The sequence below is a fragment of the Macrobrachium rosenbergii genome, chromosome 12, assembly GCF_040412425.1.
Source record: "Macrobrachium rosenbergii isolate ZJJX-2024 chromosome 12, ASM4041242v1, whole genome shotgun sequence".
NCBI classification, from domain to species: Eukaryota; Metazoa; Arthropoda; class Malacostraca; order Decapoda; family Palaemonidae; genus Macrobrachium; species Macrobrachium rosenbergii.
The window spans coordinates 84,012,543-84,025,573 of record NC_089752.1 but is presented as its reverse complement, the minus strand read 5'-3'; the positions used below and the strand labels follow the sequence as shown (position 1 = coordinate 84,025,573).

The 13,031-nt window shown below is 41.4% G+C and overlaps 1 protein-coding gene across 1 annotated transcript in view; it reads right to left on the bottom strand.

Annotated features, from left to right (window-relative positions):
- The window catches only part of l(2)37Cg (RNA polymerases I and III subunit AC2 l(2)37Cg), a 303,443-nt gene that overhangs the window by 59,079 nt on the left and 231,333 nt on the right, over positions 1–13,031 (bottom strand). The window lies entirely within an intron of this gene.

Below are 13,031 nucleotides of genomic sequence, written 5' to 3'. Positions count from 1 at the left end.
TTTATCTCTACCTTTTATTTGTCACTTATAATCTTTCACCTTGCTTGGTATGATTCTCTGATACTATTTCACCGGCTGACACAGGTCCGAAGCTCAGAAAAGGGATTTTGACAAAGGAAAAATCTATTTCTGAGGGAGGACCTGTGTCACCCGGTGACCCTCCCAGGTTATTCAATTTCCCCCCCTAGTGGGCATACCAAGCTAGTTGTGTGGGTGCTAACCTGGAATGAGGGTAGCTGGCGCTCAGGTCGTCAGGTACAGGCAGGGTGAGTTGCCGTTGGAACGGCTCTTCTCGTACCGGGGGTTATGACATCGGGACATTCTACAGAGTTAGGTCCTGTGGTAGTGGACATATTCACTCACCCCACTCTATACCGACACCTGTTACGTAATAGGTGATCGCTCTGAGGGTAGTAACCTCAGCATTCCCGTTGGCTTTCTTTCTCTGGTATATTTAGCAATATTTATACCTAGAAATGTGTGCTCAAGGGACATTTCACCGGGTGACACAGGTCCTCCCTCAGAAATAGATTTTTCCTTTGTCAAAATCCCTTAATTAGACTTAGCGCCCTGTTGCATTTTGATTTTATGTAAGTTATATGGGCTTTTCAATTCAGGTGTGCATCAAATATTAATCCTGAAAATTTTGCATTTTGGCTAACTGGTATATTCTGGTTTCTGATTTTCAATTCTATTTCTTCACTGTTTTTCAAATTTTCATTTTTATAAAACATGACAGCTTGAGTTTTTTCTATGGAAAATCTAAAGCCTACAGATGAGGTCCATTCATCTATTTTTATTATGGTTTTATTAATCATTCATTCTGTATGCTTTATGTGTGATGCTGTGTAATATGTGGCAAAATCATCCATATACAGGGCACTTTTAATTCCAACTGGTAGCATGTTACCTATATCATTAATTGCTACTGTAAACAGAGTACCACTAAGGAAACTCCCTTTTGGAACTCCATTTTCAAGTGGGGATGTCTTGGAATAAACATAAACTATTCTCACCTGGAAAGTGTGATCAGTCATAAAGTTTTCAATAAACTTAGGAAGATGGCCGCATATGTTGTTATTATGTAATGATTTTAATATTGTATAACTCCATGCAGTGTCGTATGCCTTTCGGATGTCAAAAAAGACAGCTACTGTAATTTGCTTTCTTTCCAATCTTCTATGTATGTGGTCTTCCAAATTAGATAGAGAATCAAATGTAGATCGATTACGTTGTGAGCCAAGCTGGGATGGAGTTAAAATTTTATTTTCACGTATGTGCCATGTAAGTTGTACATTTACCATTTTCTCCAACAACTTGCATAGACAACTTGTTTAAAGAGATTGGTCTATAATTGTTCACATTACTAGGATTTCTTCCAGGTTTTGGTATAGGAATTATTGTGGCATTTCGCCATTCATCTGGAAACAAGTTTCTGAGACATAAATGATTGTAAAGTTTTAATAAGTATGATTTTGCCAAAGGTGCTAGGTGGCAAATCATTTAAAAGCAAATATCATCACCTCCAGGAGCAGGTTTATTGCTGTTCAAGAGAACATATTCCAACTCTTCCACATTGAATTTCTTATTATAATATATATCATCCTCTGTTTCAAAATTAAGTATTATAGATTCTGCTTTATTCTTTATTTTTTTTTAAACGTTTGTCCAAATTTTGGTCACTACTATTTTGGCATAACTTTCCCCAAGTATGTTACTAATTTCGAAGGGATCTAAAATTTTTTTGCCATTATCTAATGCAGCTCGTCTGGGTGGTCTAATGTTTGTTCCATTTATTTTTCGGAATTTTTCCCATACTTTTTGAATGGATGTTTTGCTTGTTATTTCTGATACATAGGACCTCCAAGATATTACTTTAACCTTTATGACTTCCTTTCAAAATTTAGCTGATATTTTATTATATAAAGGCTTTAATGCATCTACTTCTAATAGTACAAGTGTCATTTTGAATATATTTTCTTCCAAGAATGGTTCTGATTTATTTATTTTATTGAATCTTCTGTTTAGAGTATCTAACCTTCTTGCTAGAGAGTGTTTTTCTTGTACTAATTCAGATAGATCATTTGACCACCAGGAAACTTTGTTTTTTATTATGGGGCTTTGCCTGCTGCTATTTTAATGAAAGATACAAAGAATTCGTTTGTCTCACTGTGATTTCTCAAATACCCATATGGCAGTATATTTCTGGTATGCATGTTTAAAATGTCCCAATCTGCTTTTTGTATGTTATAATGAGGAGAGTTTCCATTTACTATTTAATAAGGACATTATTATGGGAAAATGATCACTTGAGTAGGAGTCATCACAAGTATTCCAATCTAGTTTGTCAACTATATTTGTTGAACAAAGGGTGACATCCATTGAGGAAAATGCTCCATGGGTTTTTGACCAATACTTATTTATTTCGTTGTCATTCAGACAACAGAGATTATCAGTGTTCATCAAGTTTTCTATTTTTTCTCCATCTTTATCCGGTGTAATATTGTTATACTGTAGTCCCATATTGGATTACGTGCATTGAAATCTCCTACAATTAATATGGGATACTTAACCCTCTAACGCCAAGCCTCTATTTACAAAAGTGTCTGTCGTATGCCGGCGGTGTTCAGGAGTTAGCGCCGAAGCGGAAAAAAAGTTTTTTTCAAAAAATCACAGCATGCTTAGTTTTTAACATTAAGAGTTCATTTTTGGCTCCTTTTTTTGTCATTGCCTGAAGTTTAGTATGCAACCATCAGAAATGAAAAAAAATATCATTATCATATATAAATATTGAAATATATGACCCATGAAAAAATTTCATATATACAGTGAACCCCATATTCGCGGGGATCGTCCCCACACACCCCACAAATAGCTAAAATCTGCGAATAGTTAAAACCCCTCTAAAAACACTTAGAACTGCCCATTTTGATAGTTTAAACATAGAAAAACCCTGTAAAAATGCAAATACCTGAGCATTTTAATAGTTTTATCACAAAAAGTGCATTTATTCATGAACATTATATGAAAACACAGTAATTAGTGAATATTTCTCAGTGAAAAATACCGCGAATGGGCGAATTTTCCGCGAATAATGGCTAGATATGTTCCACAGAGAAACCCGTGAATGTGTGAGTCCGCGAATCATGAGAACAAGAATACGGGGGGTTTACTGTAATTGTATACAAATCGCGCTGTGAGCAAAATGGTTAAAGCTAATGAGTTATTTTTTTTTCTTTGTATTGTACACTAAATTGCAATGATTTTGGTATATAACAAATTGTAAAACAATCAAAGCAACACAGAAAAAATATTATCACAAAATGATGCATGAATTCATAACGTGCGGACGTAAAAAAAAGTTTTTTTCAAAAATTCACCATAAATCGAAATATTGTGCTAGAGACTTCCCGTTTGTTGCAAAATGAAGGTAATTTAATGAATATTACTAGACTGTAAGTGTTTTAGCTTACAATTGCAGTTTTTGACCATTTCAGTCGAGTTAAAGTTGACCGAAAGTAGAATTTTTTCTATTTATCGTGATTTATATGAAAATATTTCAAAACTGATAAAAGCTACAACCATGAGTTATTTTCTGTTGTATTCTACATGAAATTGCACACATTTCCATATATAAAACTTTATGTAATGACTAAAATAAAACGGTGCAAACATTACGACAAAGTGACGAAAGAATTTCTGAGACGTTCGGCCAAGTTACTGTGCGGACATAAGGAAAAAAGTTTTTTCAAAAATTCACCATAAATCGAAATATTGTGCTAGAGACTTCTCATTTGTTGCAAAATGAAGGTACATGACTGAATATTACTAGAATGTAAGAGTTTTAGCTTACAATTACGTTTTTTTACCATTTCGGTCGAGTTAAAGTTGACCAAAGGTTGAAATTTTGGCACTTATTGTGATTTATATGGAAATATTTCAAAACTGATAGAAGCTACAACCATGAGTTATTTTCTGTCGTATTCTACATGAAATTGCGCACATTTCCATATATAAAACTTTATGTAACGACTAATATAAACCGGTGCAGACATTACGACAAAATGACAAAAGAATTTCTGAAATTTTCGGCCGAGTTACCGCACAGATGTAAGGAAAAAGTTTTTTTCAAAAATTCACCATAAATTGAAATATTGTGCTAGAGACTTCCAATTTGTTGCAAAATGAAGGTAAATGATTGAATATTACTAGAATGTAAGAGTTTTAGCTTCAATTGCATTTTTCGACCATTTCGGTCGAGTCAAAGTTGACCGAAGGTTGAAATTTTTTGTAGTCGACGTATGGTACGTCCACTCGGCACTCAACAGACAATTTTAGTCGACGTACGATACGTCCAGTCGGCGTTTAAGGGTTAAAATCTTTTATTATTTTCTGTAATATGTTTAAATCGTACTTTTTATTTGGCTGGTTGTATAAGTTAATAATATCAAATAAATTATTTTCTATTTTCCCTGTCATTGCTGAAATTTGTAATTCAGTGTAATCTACTGTATATCTACTTCGTCATATATCATTTTATTATGGACATATATGGCTGTTCCTAAGTTATTTTCATTTTCCTTTGATGTTGTGGCTAGTAGATATTTACCTATATTTGGAACAAGTTTTCCCATGTGTTGTATACATATAATAATTGGTTCGTATTCATTTATAAGTCGTAGGACTTCTCCTAAGTGCCTTCTTGTTAAAAATTCATTTATATTCCACTGAATCATATAACGATTGAATGGTGTAATATGAGTGGTCAAATTACTCTAAACTATTTGAGCTGATTTTTTTAAAATTTGTTAAAAGTTAATTTGTATTTTTGTAGGTCTCGATTCATTTTTTGTTGTGGTTTTAATTTGACTTTTGTTAACTGTTACATTTTTACTATCTTGATTTAATTTTTCCATTTTGATTTCTTTAGAATATTATCTACAACACTGATAAGTTTTTCTTTGCAATATTCTAAATGTTCAATACACATGCAACCTTCTTCATGAGATTTGATGTTTGTTTTTTCCTTATTCCTATGCCTCATGAAATTTTTTATGGTGTTGGTTAGGTGTTCTTTAATTATAGTTTTATTTCTGGGATCGACCTGTGTCGGCCAGTGAAATGTCCCATATAGCACACATTTCTAGGTATAAATATTGCTAGATATACCAGAGAAAAAAGCTTTCTAGAATGCCAGAGTTACCACCTCTGGATCGATCATCCTCATAGGATTTCGGTATGTCATCTAGGAGCGAGTGGAAGCCACTACCACAGGTGCTTAATCCCAATAGACCTCTCCTCTCCCAAAATCCCTCTACCTAAGGGAGCCGTTACAGCGGTCCTTCTCCACTCGCTACTACTATTCCCACCCAGAACCTACATCCTCTCATAGCACCTTTTCATGCGTACACGTTAATTTTCACTGGTGTGTTTTTTGTGCCCTTTGCTTTATTTTCGGCATTATTCATCTTCATCATGTCTTCTAGCAATCAGGACGCATCCTCTTCTAAGTTGAGTATTCAATTTTTGTTGGTTTGGGACTCGGTTGGACAGTTTTGTCCTATTTAATAACTTACACATTGTTCGGCTCGGAGCCGCCATGTTTGTTTACGTTCGTGGTTGTAGTCCCCAACCTCTTGATGCTCCTAATATCTTCTGACGCTTTGGAAGAATTTGCGAATAATGCTCCATCATAATAATAATGATAGTTTTAATTTATCGTTCGTTTCGGACGCGCACGACTATTGTTACGATTTTAGAATAGTGGAAAGTGAGGCCTAGCCTATCCTTTCCTTTCTGTTCTTTACGCAGGTGCATTTAATTTATGTAATTATATTATTTTTAATTTTATTATTATTATGTATTCTTTTTATATGCCTTTAGTCTGATATGTATGGTAGTGTAACACATTAGCCTACCTGACCAGTTCGACACTGTCGAATCTCGGAAGGTAGGCTAAGACTGGCCCCAGTTTTCCTTCCTATCCTGGCTTTCAAGGCCTAGGTAAGTTAGGTCTTCCAGGGTGGCCTTCGTTCGAGTTTTAGGCGCCAGCCCGTCCTTCCTGACCAGTTTGATCCGTCAAATCTCGGAGGGCTTGGTTCGGTGCTAGTGCTCCTTTCTCGTTTGTCTCACTGGTGTGACCTAGCCTACCTGACCAGGTGTTCACTTCGGAAGGTTAGGCTAAGTTATAGATATTATCTATTCTGCCTTCACATGTTTTCTCTCACTCCTTATTTATCAGTCTATAGTCTATTCATGGTTTCTCCCTTTGGGGCATTTTCGAGCAATGCTCATTTGCCCTTTTTGGTTGAGATGACGCTTCGTGGAGGGTGTTTAGGCACCTGACCTGTAGTAGTCGCCATGTTTCACTGCCCCTACTTCTCTGCTGTTCCGCCATTCCGGACCTGTTCCGGCGGCTATCGTTAGCTCGCTGTTTAGTTCCTTGTATGGAACAATAGCTTGAGCGTCGGGGCCTTCCCTTTTTTATGGCAGAATTGTGGAGACGCCAGGCTGTATATTATCTTAGTTATTACACTATTTCCCGTGAACTACGTTCCGGTGAGATCAGTCCCGGAACTCTCGTTCCGACAGAACTAGCTCTTTTTCCACCACTCGGTTGTTGTTTTCTGTGAGGTTGATTTGAGACGGGACGCTCCGGCGTCACCGGAATTGTACTCCGGTGCGATCGACTTCAGGCCTGGCCTCCCTGTACTGATTGTACCGGAACGTTCCGCCGTAACCCTATTGTAAACCCCAGATCTCAACTCCGGCGTGGAGAAAAATGTACTAATTTTAAGTCTTTACTAGGTTAGTCATACCCACCGCTGGAACCTGCTCCGGCGTTATCACTTTTGATACTCATGTATCAATTCCTCTTACAGGTGGTTCATTGTCAGGAGCCGGGCTGTAACGCCTACTTACAGCAACCCTGTGGCCACGTAGTATGCAGGTCTCATGCCAGCTGTGCAGTCGAGGTGGAGGATCAGCTCGTCTGGCATCCTGATGGTTGTGATGTATGCTACGCCCTTTAACAAGACATGATTGATGATTCGGTACGTTAACTCTTTGTCAGCATACAATTATGAATGTTTTAGACAAATTTGTTTGGTTTGACTATAATGACAGAAGAGTTTTCACGTCAATTCCTATATTGACATTGAATCCTGTTACAGGTCCCTCAGTCCCGCCAATCTTCATCTCTTTCTACCCTTAAGATCTGGGTCGGGGGCTTCGGTCGCAACGTTGGTCAGGGATGTCCCTATGTGCTGGCAGAGGACATCTGTAATATCATTTACCCCATGGCTAGGTCCTCTGCAGCGGTAGCTCCCGAAGTGGAGGAGCCCCTGATTAACAAGATTAGGCTTGAGACCCAAGTCCCGCCGGAAGACCAGCAAGAACTGTGTGAAGAGGTGGCCGAGGAAGTGGCCAACATCAACATTCACGTCGAACCAATGGCCATCGATCCAGAGGAGGAAGGTAGGGATGTAAGTGAGGCAGGTAGAAGTAAACGTTCAGTTTCTTTCAGCTCTCCTTCGTCTTCGTCTTCCTCCTTCCAAGGCTTCTCTAAAGCCTCCGCCCTTGGGGCCTGTTCGGGGTCGGTGATCCCCAAGGTGAAGTCCTTGGCGAAGACGAAGACGTTACCTAAATTGTCTAAACCCCCGAAGATCCCGGCCATGTCGAGTTCCGCCAGGTTGTCGTTGGCTCCCAAACCTTCGACTTCCTTTCAGAAGGCTGCTCCCCCTCCTAAGGGGTCGAGACCCAAGGCTGTCAAAGCTAAGAAATCTGACTTTGACCCTGAGGCCTTCGCAGATATCTTGATGAAGAAGATATCTGCTAAGGTGGATTCACAATTTGAAACAATGTCTCGAGATCTCGCCTCGAGTCTGGAGACATCCGGCAGATTGGTACAGTCTCTGGCTCAGAGACTGAAGACCCAAGAAGAGTCGCTTGCCGGAATCGTCAATACCGGTCCGGTACAGCAACGGAGTTATTCTATTCTGGACTCCTCTAAGCTTCCAGCATTTGAGGACTGCAATCCTTGGCGTCTTGCCTTCAATGCCCCCTTTGCCAATGGTAAATTAACCATTGAAGGTTGTGGCACCCATCCTGTGGAAGACTACGAGTTCTTTCCGGCGGATTTTGTTTTTTCTTTCCCGGGATATGCCCGTTTGTCGGAAGAAGCTCTAGTGAGGGAAGACAAGGTTCCCAGGGAGACGGTGATCTTCCCCAGGGACCAGGCACAGTCCGCATGGGTCAGAATATTGTCAGACTGGGAGTGTACCAACACTAAGTTAACTCCTCACAAAGGACGGTTTACGATGTTTGTTGTCCATGAGGACATTCCCACCCCTTGTACTTCCAAGATAGCTGAGTTGACTCTACAGGCCGGGTTAGAGAAGCCGATGCCTCAGCTTTGTGAGACGGACCCTACATCTCTACTCTTTCCGGGGGATCTGGATTGCTGGGTTGGGGCTCCTGAAACCTTTACGGTAGGTAAGCTGGATCCGGAGTGCGCTTTGGATCTATTCAGTGAGCAGTTGCCTAGGATTCCGGACTCCTTGATCAAGGCGGAATTTGATGCTAGGTGCCGTCTCAGTAGATCCATCAACTCTGTCACCTCGGCGGAGTTGACATCGGCTGTTTATAAGGACGAACCTCTATTCCGGATTCTGACCAAATCACTTTTGTCTACGTTTCAGAGTGATTTGTATGACTTTATGGTGGCAAGACAGAACTGCCGGAAGCATGTGCTTGCTGACGCCTCCATCCGGCATGAGCCAAACAGGCTCATTAAATCTTCCATCTGGGGAACTAACCTCTTTCCTGATGATGCAGTCAACAATGTCATCAGTGAGGCTTCCAGGGCCAACCAGAATCTTCGGATTCGTTGGGGACTTCCTTTTAAGAGGAAGTCTTCTGAATCTTTGGGCCCTCAGCCTAAGGGAAGGAAGAGGTCAAGGAGGTACCATCCGTACCAAGCTCCTCAGACCCAAACAGTTGTCCAGGCAGTTCCCGTCTCTCAAGTTGCCCAACCTTCTACCTCCAAAGGGCAACCTCAATATGTCCTACTGAATCAGCCAGCTCACCACTCTGCTGGCTCGGCTGCCTACGTAGCGTCCCCTGTGTTCAACCCCACCTTTGAAGCTCAAGGTTTATTTCGTGGCTACCGCCAGTCCAGGGGCAGTAGAGGTCGAGGCGGATTCCGGCACAGGGCGGGATCCAGAGCTCAGTCTAGAGGCAGAGGCTCAAGAGGAGGCAGAGATAATAAGCCCTCAAACCAATGAGCCTCTCCAGGTAGGCGGGAGTTTATACCTCCACAGGGACCATTGGTCCTTCAGTCCATGGGCCCACAGCATTGTCTCCAAGGGTCTAGGGTGGAGTTGGATAGAAGGGCCTCCTCCACCAGTCAGATTCTATCAGACCCCAACACCGGATCTGTTAGACTATGCAAAAGACCTTCTTCTAAAGAAGGCAATAAAGAAAGTCGGATATCTAAAATTTCAGGGACGCTTGTTCAGCGTGCCAAAGAAAGACTCAGACAAAAGAAGAGTGATACTGGACCTATCAACTCTGAATTCTTATATTTAATGCGACAAGTTCCGTATGTTGACCGTCTCTCAGGTGCGGACCTACCTTACTTCCCCATGGGGCCGTCACCACCTCTATAGATCTTACAGACGCATATTATCATGTCCCGATGGCGAGAAACTTCTCTCCCTACCTAGGATTCAGGCTAGGCAAACAGGCTTACTCCTTCAGAGTAATGCCTTTCGGGCTCAACATAGCAACCAGGATCTTCACCAAACTAGGAGAAACTGTGGTACAGGAACTACGGTCTCAAGGCATCATGCTCGTGGCTTACCTAGACGATTGGCTAATCTGGGCTCCCAACGACACCGAGTGCCGGAGGGCAACCAGAAAGGTCATCCAGTTTCTAGAGTATCTAGGATTTCACATAAATGTAAAGAAATCTCGTCTGATTCCGGCATCCCAATTTCAATGGCTGGGGATCCAGTGGGATCTAAACACCCACAAATTTTCGATTCCGCCAGTAAAATGCAAGGAGATAGCCAAAGCAACGAGACAGTTTCTCAAGTGCAAACGAGCCTCTCGTCGCACTCAAGAAAGAATCTTAGGTTCTCTTCAGTTTGCATCAATAACAGATCTACTTCTCAAAGCAAAACTGAAGGACATAAATCAAGTGTGGCGGAGTCGAGCCAATTACAATCTCAGGGACAAAGTCTCCCTCATACCTCCAATCTTAAAGAAAAGACTCCGACCTTGGACAACAGCCAAAAGTCTTTCCAAATCAATTCCTCTACCTTTCCCTCCACCAGCTCTGATCATTCACACGGATGCATCTCTGTCCGGATGGGGAGGTTACTCACAATACAAAAAAGTTCAGGGAACTTGGTCGAATCTTTTTCGTCACTTCCATATCAATATTCTAGAGGCGTTGGTGGTTTTCCTGACTTTGAAACGCTTACATCCAGCCAGGAACATACATATCACATTAGTCCTGGACAGTGCAGTGATAGTTCATTGCCTGAACAGGGGAGGTTCCAAATCAAGTCACGTAAACCATGCAATGATAGCAATCTTTTCATTAGCAATGAAAAATCATTGGCACCTGTCCATACGCATCTGTCGGGAGTAAGAAACGTGATCGCAGATTCCTGTCAAGAACGACTCCTTGGAATCAGAATGGTCTCTGGACAAGAAATCCTTCAACTGGATTTGCCAACAAATCCCGGGACTACAGGTGGACCTGTTTGCCACGGAATCAAATCACAAACTGCCCTGTTATATAGCTCGAACCTGGACCTCGGGCCCATATCAGACAGATGCAATGTCAGTAGACTGGAACAAATGGCAGGTGTACCTGTTCCCACCAGTAAATCTTCTGTTGAAAGTTCTACACAAACTCAGGTCATTCAAAGACCAGATAGCTCTAGTAGCCCCCACACAAACTCAGGTCATTCAAAGGCCAGATAGCTCTAGTAGCCCCCAACTGGCCGAAGAGCAACTGGTTTCCTCTTCTATTAGAGTTGAAACTCAGTGCCAAACAGATTCCTCATCCAAAGTTAACCCAAGTAGTACAAACTCAGACTGTGTCACCTTCCTCAGGAATGCTGAATGCCCTAATTTTATGGATTTCATGAAGTTCACGGCACAGAAAAACGCTAATATTGATCCTTTGAACACAATGTTTCTAGAATCAGATAAGAGAGAATCTACTCTCCGTCAGTATGATTCGGCAGTAAGAAAAACTTGCCAACTTTCTAAAAGAATCAGACGTTCATACAATGACTACGAATCTCACAATCTCATTTTTTAAGGCCCTTTTTGATAAAGGCCTAGCTGCTAGTACTATTACTACGACTAAATCCGCCTTAAAGAAAATATTTCAGTTGGGATTTAACATTAACTTAACAGATTCGTATTTTTCCTCTATTCCTAAAGCTTGTGCTCGTCTTAGACCAACAACCCGTCCTAAAACGGTTTCTTGGTTTTTAAATGACGTACTAAGATTAGCTTCAGTCACTAACAATGAATCTTGCTCTTTTCTGGGCTTTGACCTGTGTCACCCGGTGAAATTACCATCCAGCACATATTTCTAGGTAAATTTATTGCTAAACATACCAGAGAAAAGCTAAATGCAATGCTGGGGTTACTAACCCCAGTGCGAGCTCCATAAAATGGAGTCGTGTATAGGAAAGGGTGAGTGTTGTCACTACCACAGGCCTCTGCCCTGTAGAGATATCCAATCTCAAAATCCCCAAAAGCGATGTGCCGTTACAAAGCCCGCACCAGCTCCCCGAATACCAACAACTCAGCCATCATATTGGCATTCCATTTTAGCACGAGCCAGCGCCTTGTACATTTCAACGGTGTGCTTCTTTTGCTTTTTCTGTACGCTGGCATGTCTTCCGTCCAGGATTTTACTTCATTAAGTTGAGTACCATCTCCCTTAGAGTTTTTTGGTGTTTTGAGACCTTTTATTTAACCTCTAATTCGATAATTACGAGGTTGAATATGACGCCGGTCTCGGCCGCCTCTCTCTCTGACCACACGTGACCTTCAGTCTTCGTTTGGTTTAATAGTATGATTCTGTCCCTTTGCTGTATGATAATATGTTTTATCTATGTGGTTTTTACATATTTTCATATTCGCTCCTTGTCGGAGTCATTTTATTCCGAATTATCCCTTCCCTGGGGAGGCGCGGGTCCTCACTTATCATAGGCTATGAGGTTTCCCCCTCACGCCTTTGTGATCATAATTCCATGTTCTCCTTGGACCCATTCCTCCTCCAGCACACGGGTATATTCTCCGAGATGGTGCTGTTATGCTAATTATATTTGCTAATTTTTACGTTAACGGATGACATTTATATTTTTGGATTAATATTGTTACGCTTGAATGTAAGGGTCGCCCATTATTTACCATCCGCGTCCCATATGTCGCGAGTGGTTTGGCCCGCCCTTCTACATGAGTCCTTCTATTATTTATGTTCTGTACGAATATATATTATTTACTTTATATTTTTACTTTATTTGGTTAACTTTTAGTGTTACTTTAGTCAGATAGTTCCTGTGTTGGGTCTCCTAGGCTAGTCCTCCTGGCCGCTGATCGGCTTCGGAAGGTTAGCCTAGGAAGTTAGGCTCCCTTACGGCTCTTTGCTCCCTACTTCCCCGACCAGGTCGTTTTGAGGCTTGGAGGGAGTCATGAGTGGGTAGGAGAGTCCCACGTTCTAAGCCCTCCTGACAGTATCGTCTGGTTCGGATGGGGGTTATTAGGCCTATGATTTTCCCACCCTCTCCTTATTTTGGCCTACCAGCTCGGACTCTCAGGTCTTCGTAAGGTTAGGCTAGAATAGCGAGGGTCTTCTCATTCGTAGCCTACTCCTGTCCGAGCCGTCGGTGTCGGGGCAGGCAATCTGGCATCGTGTCTCTCCCCCTCTCCTCCCCCCCCACCTCCCCTTCCATCCCTCGGCTTGTCTTCCTACCCATGTAAAAATTGTCATTGAGAAG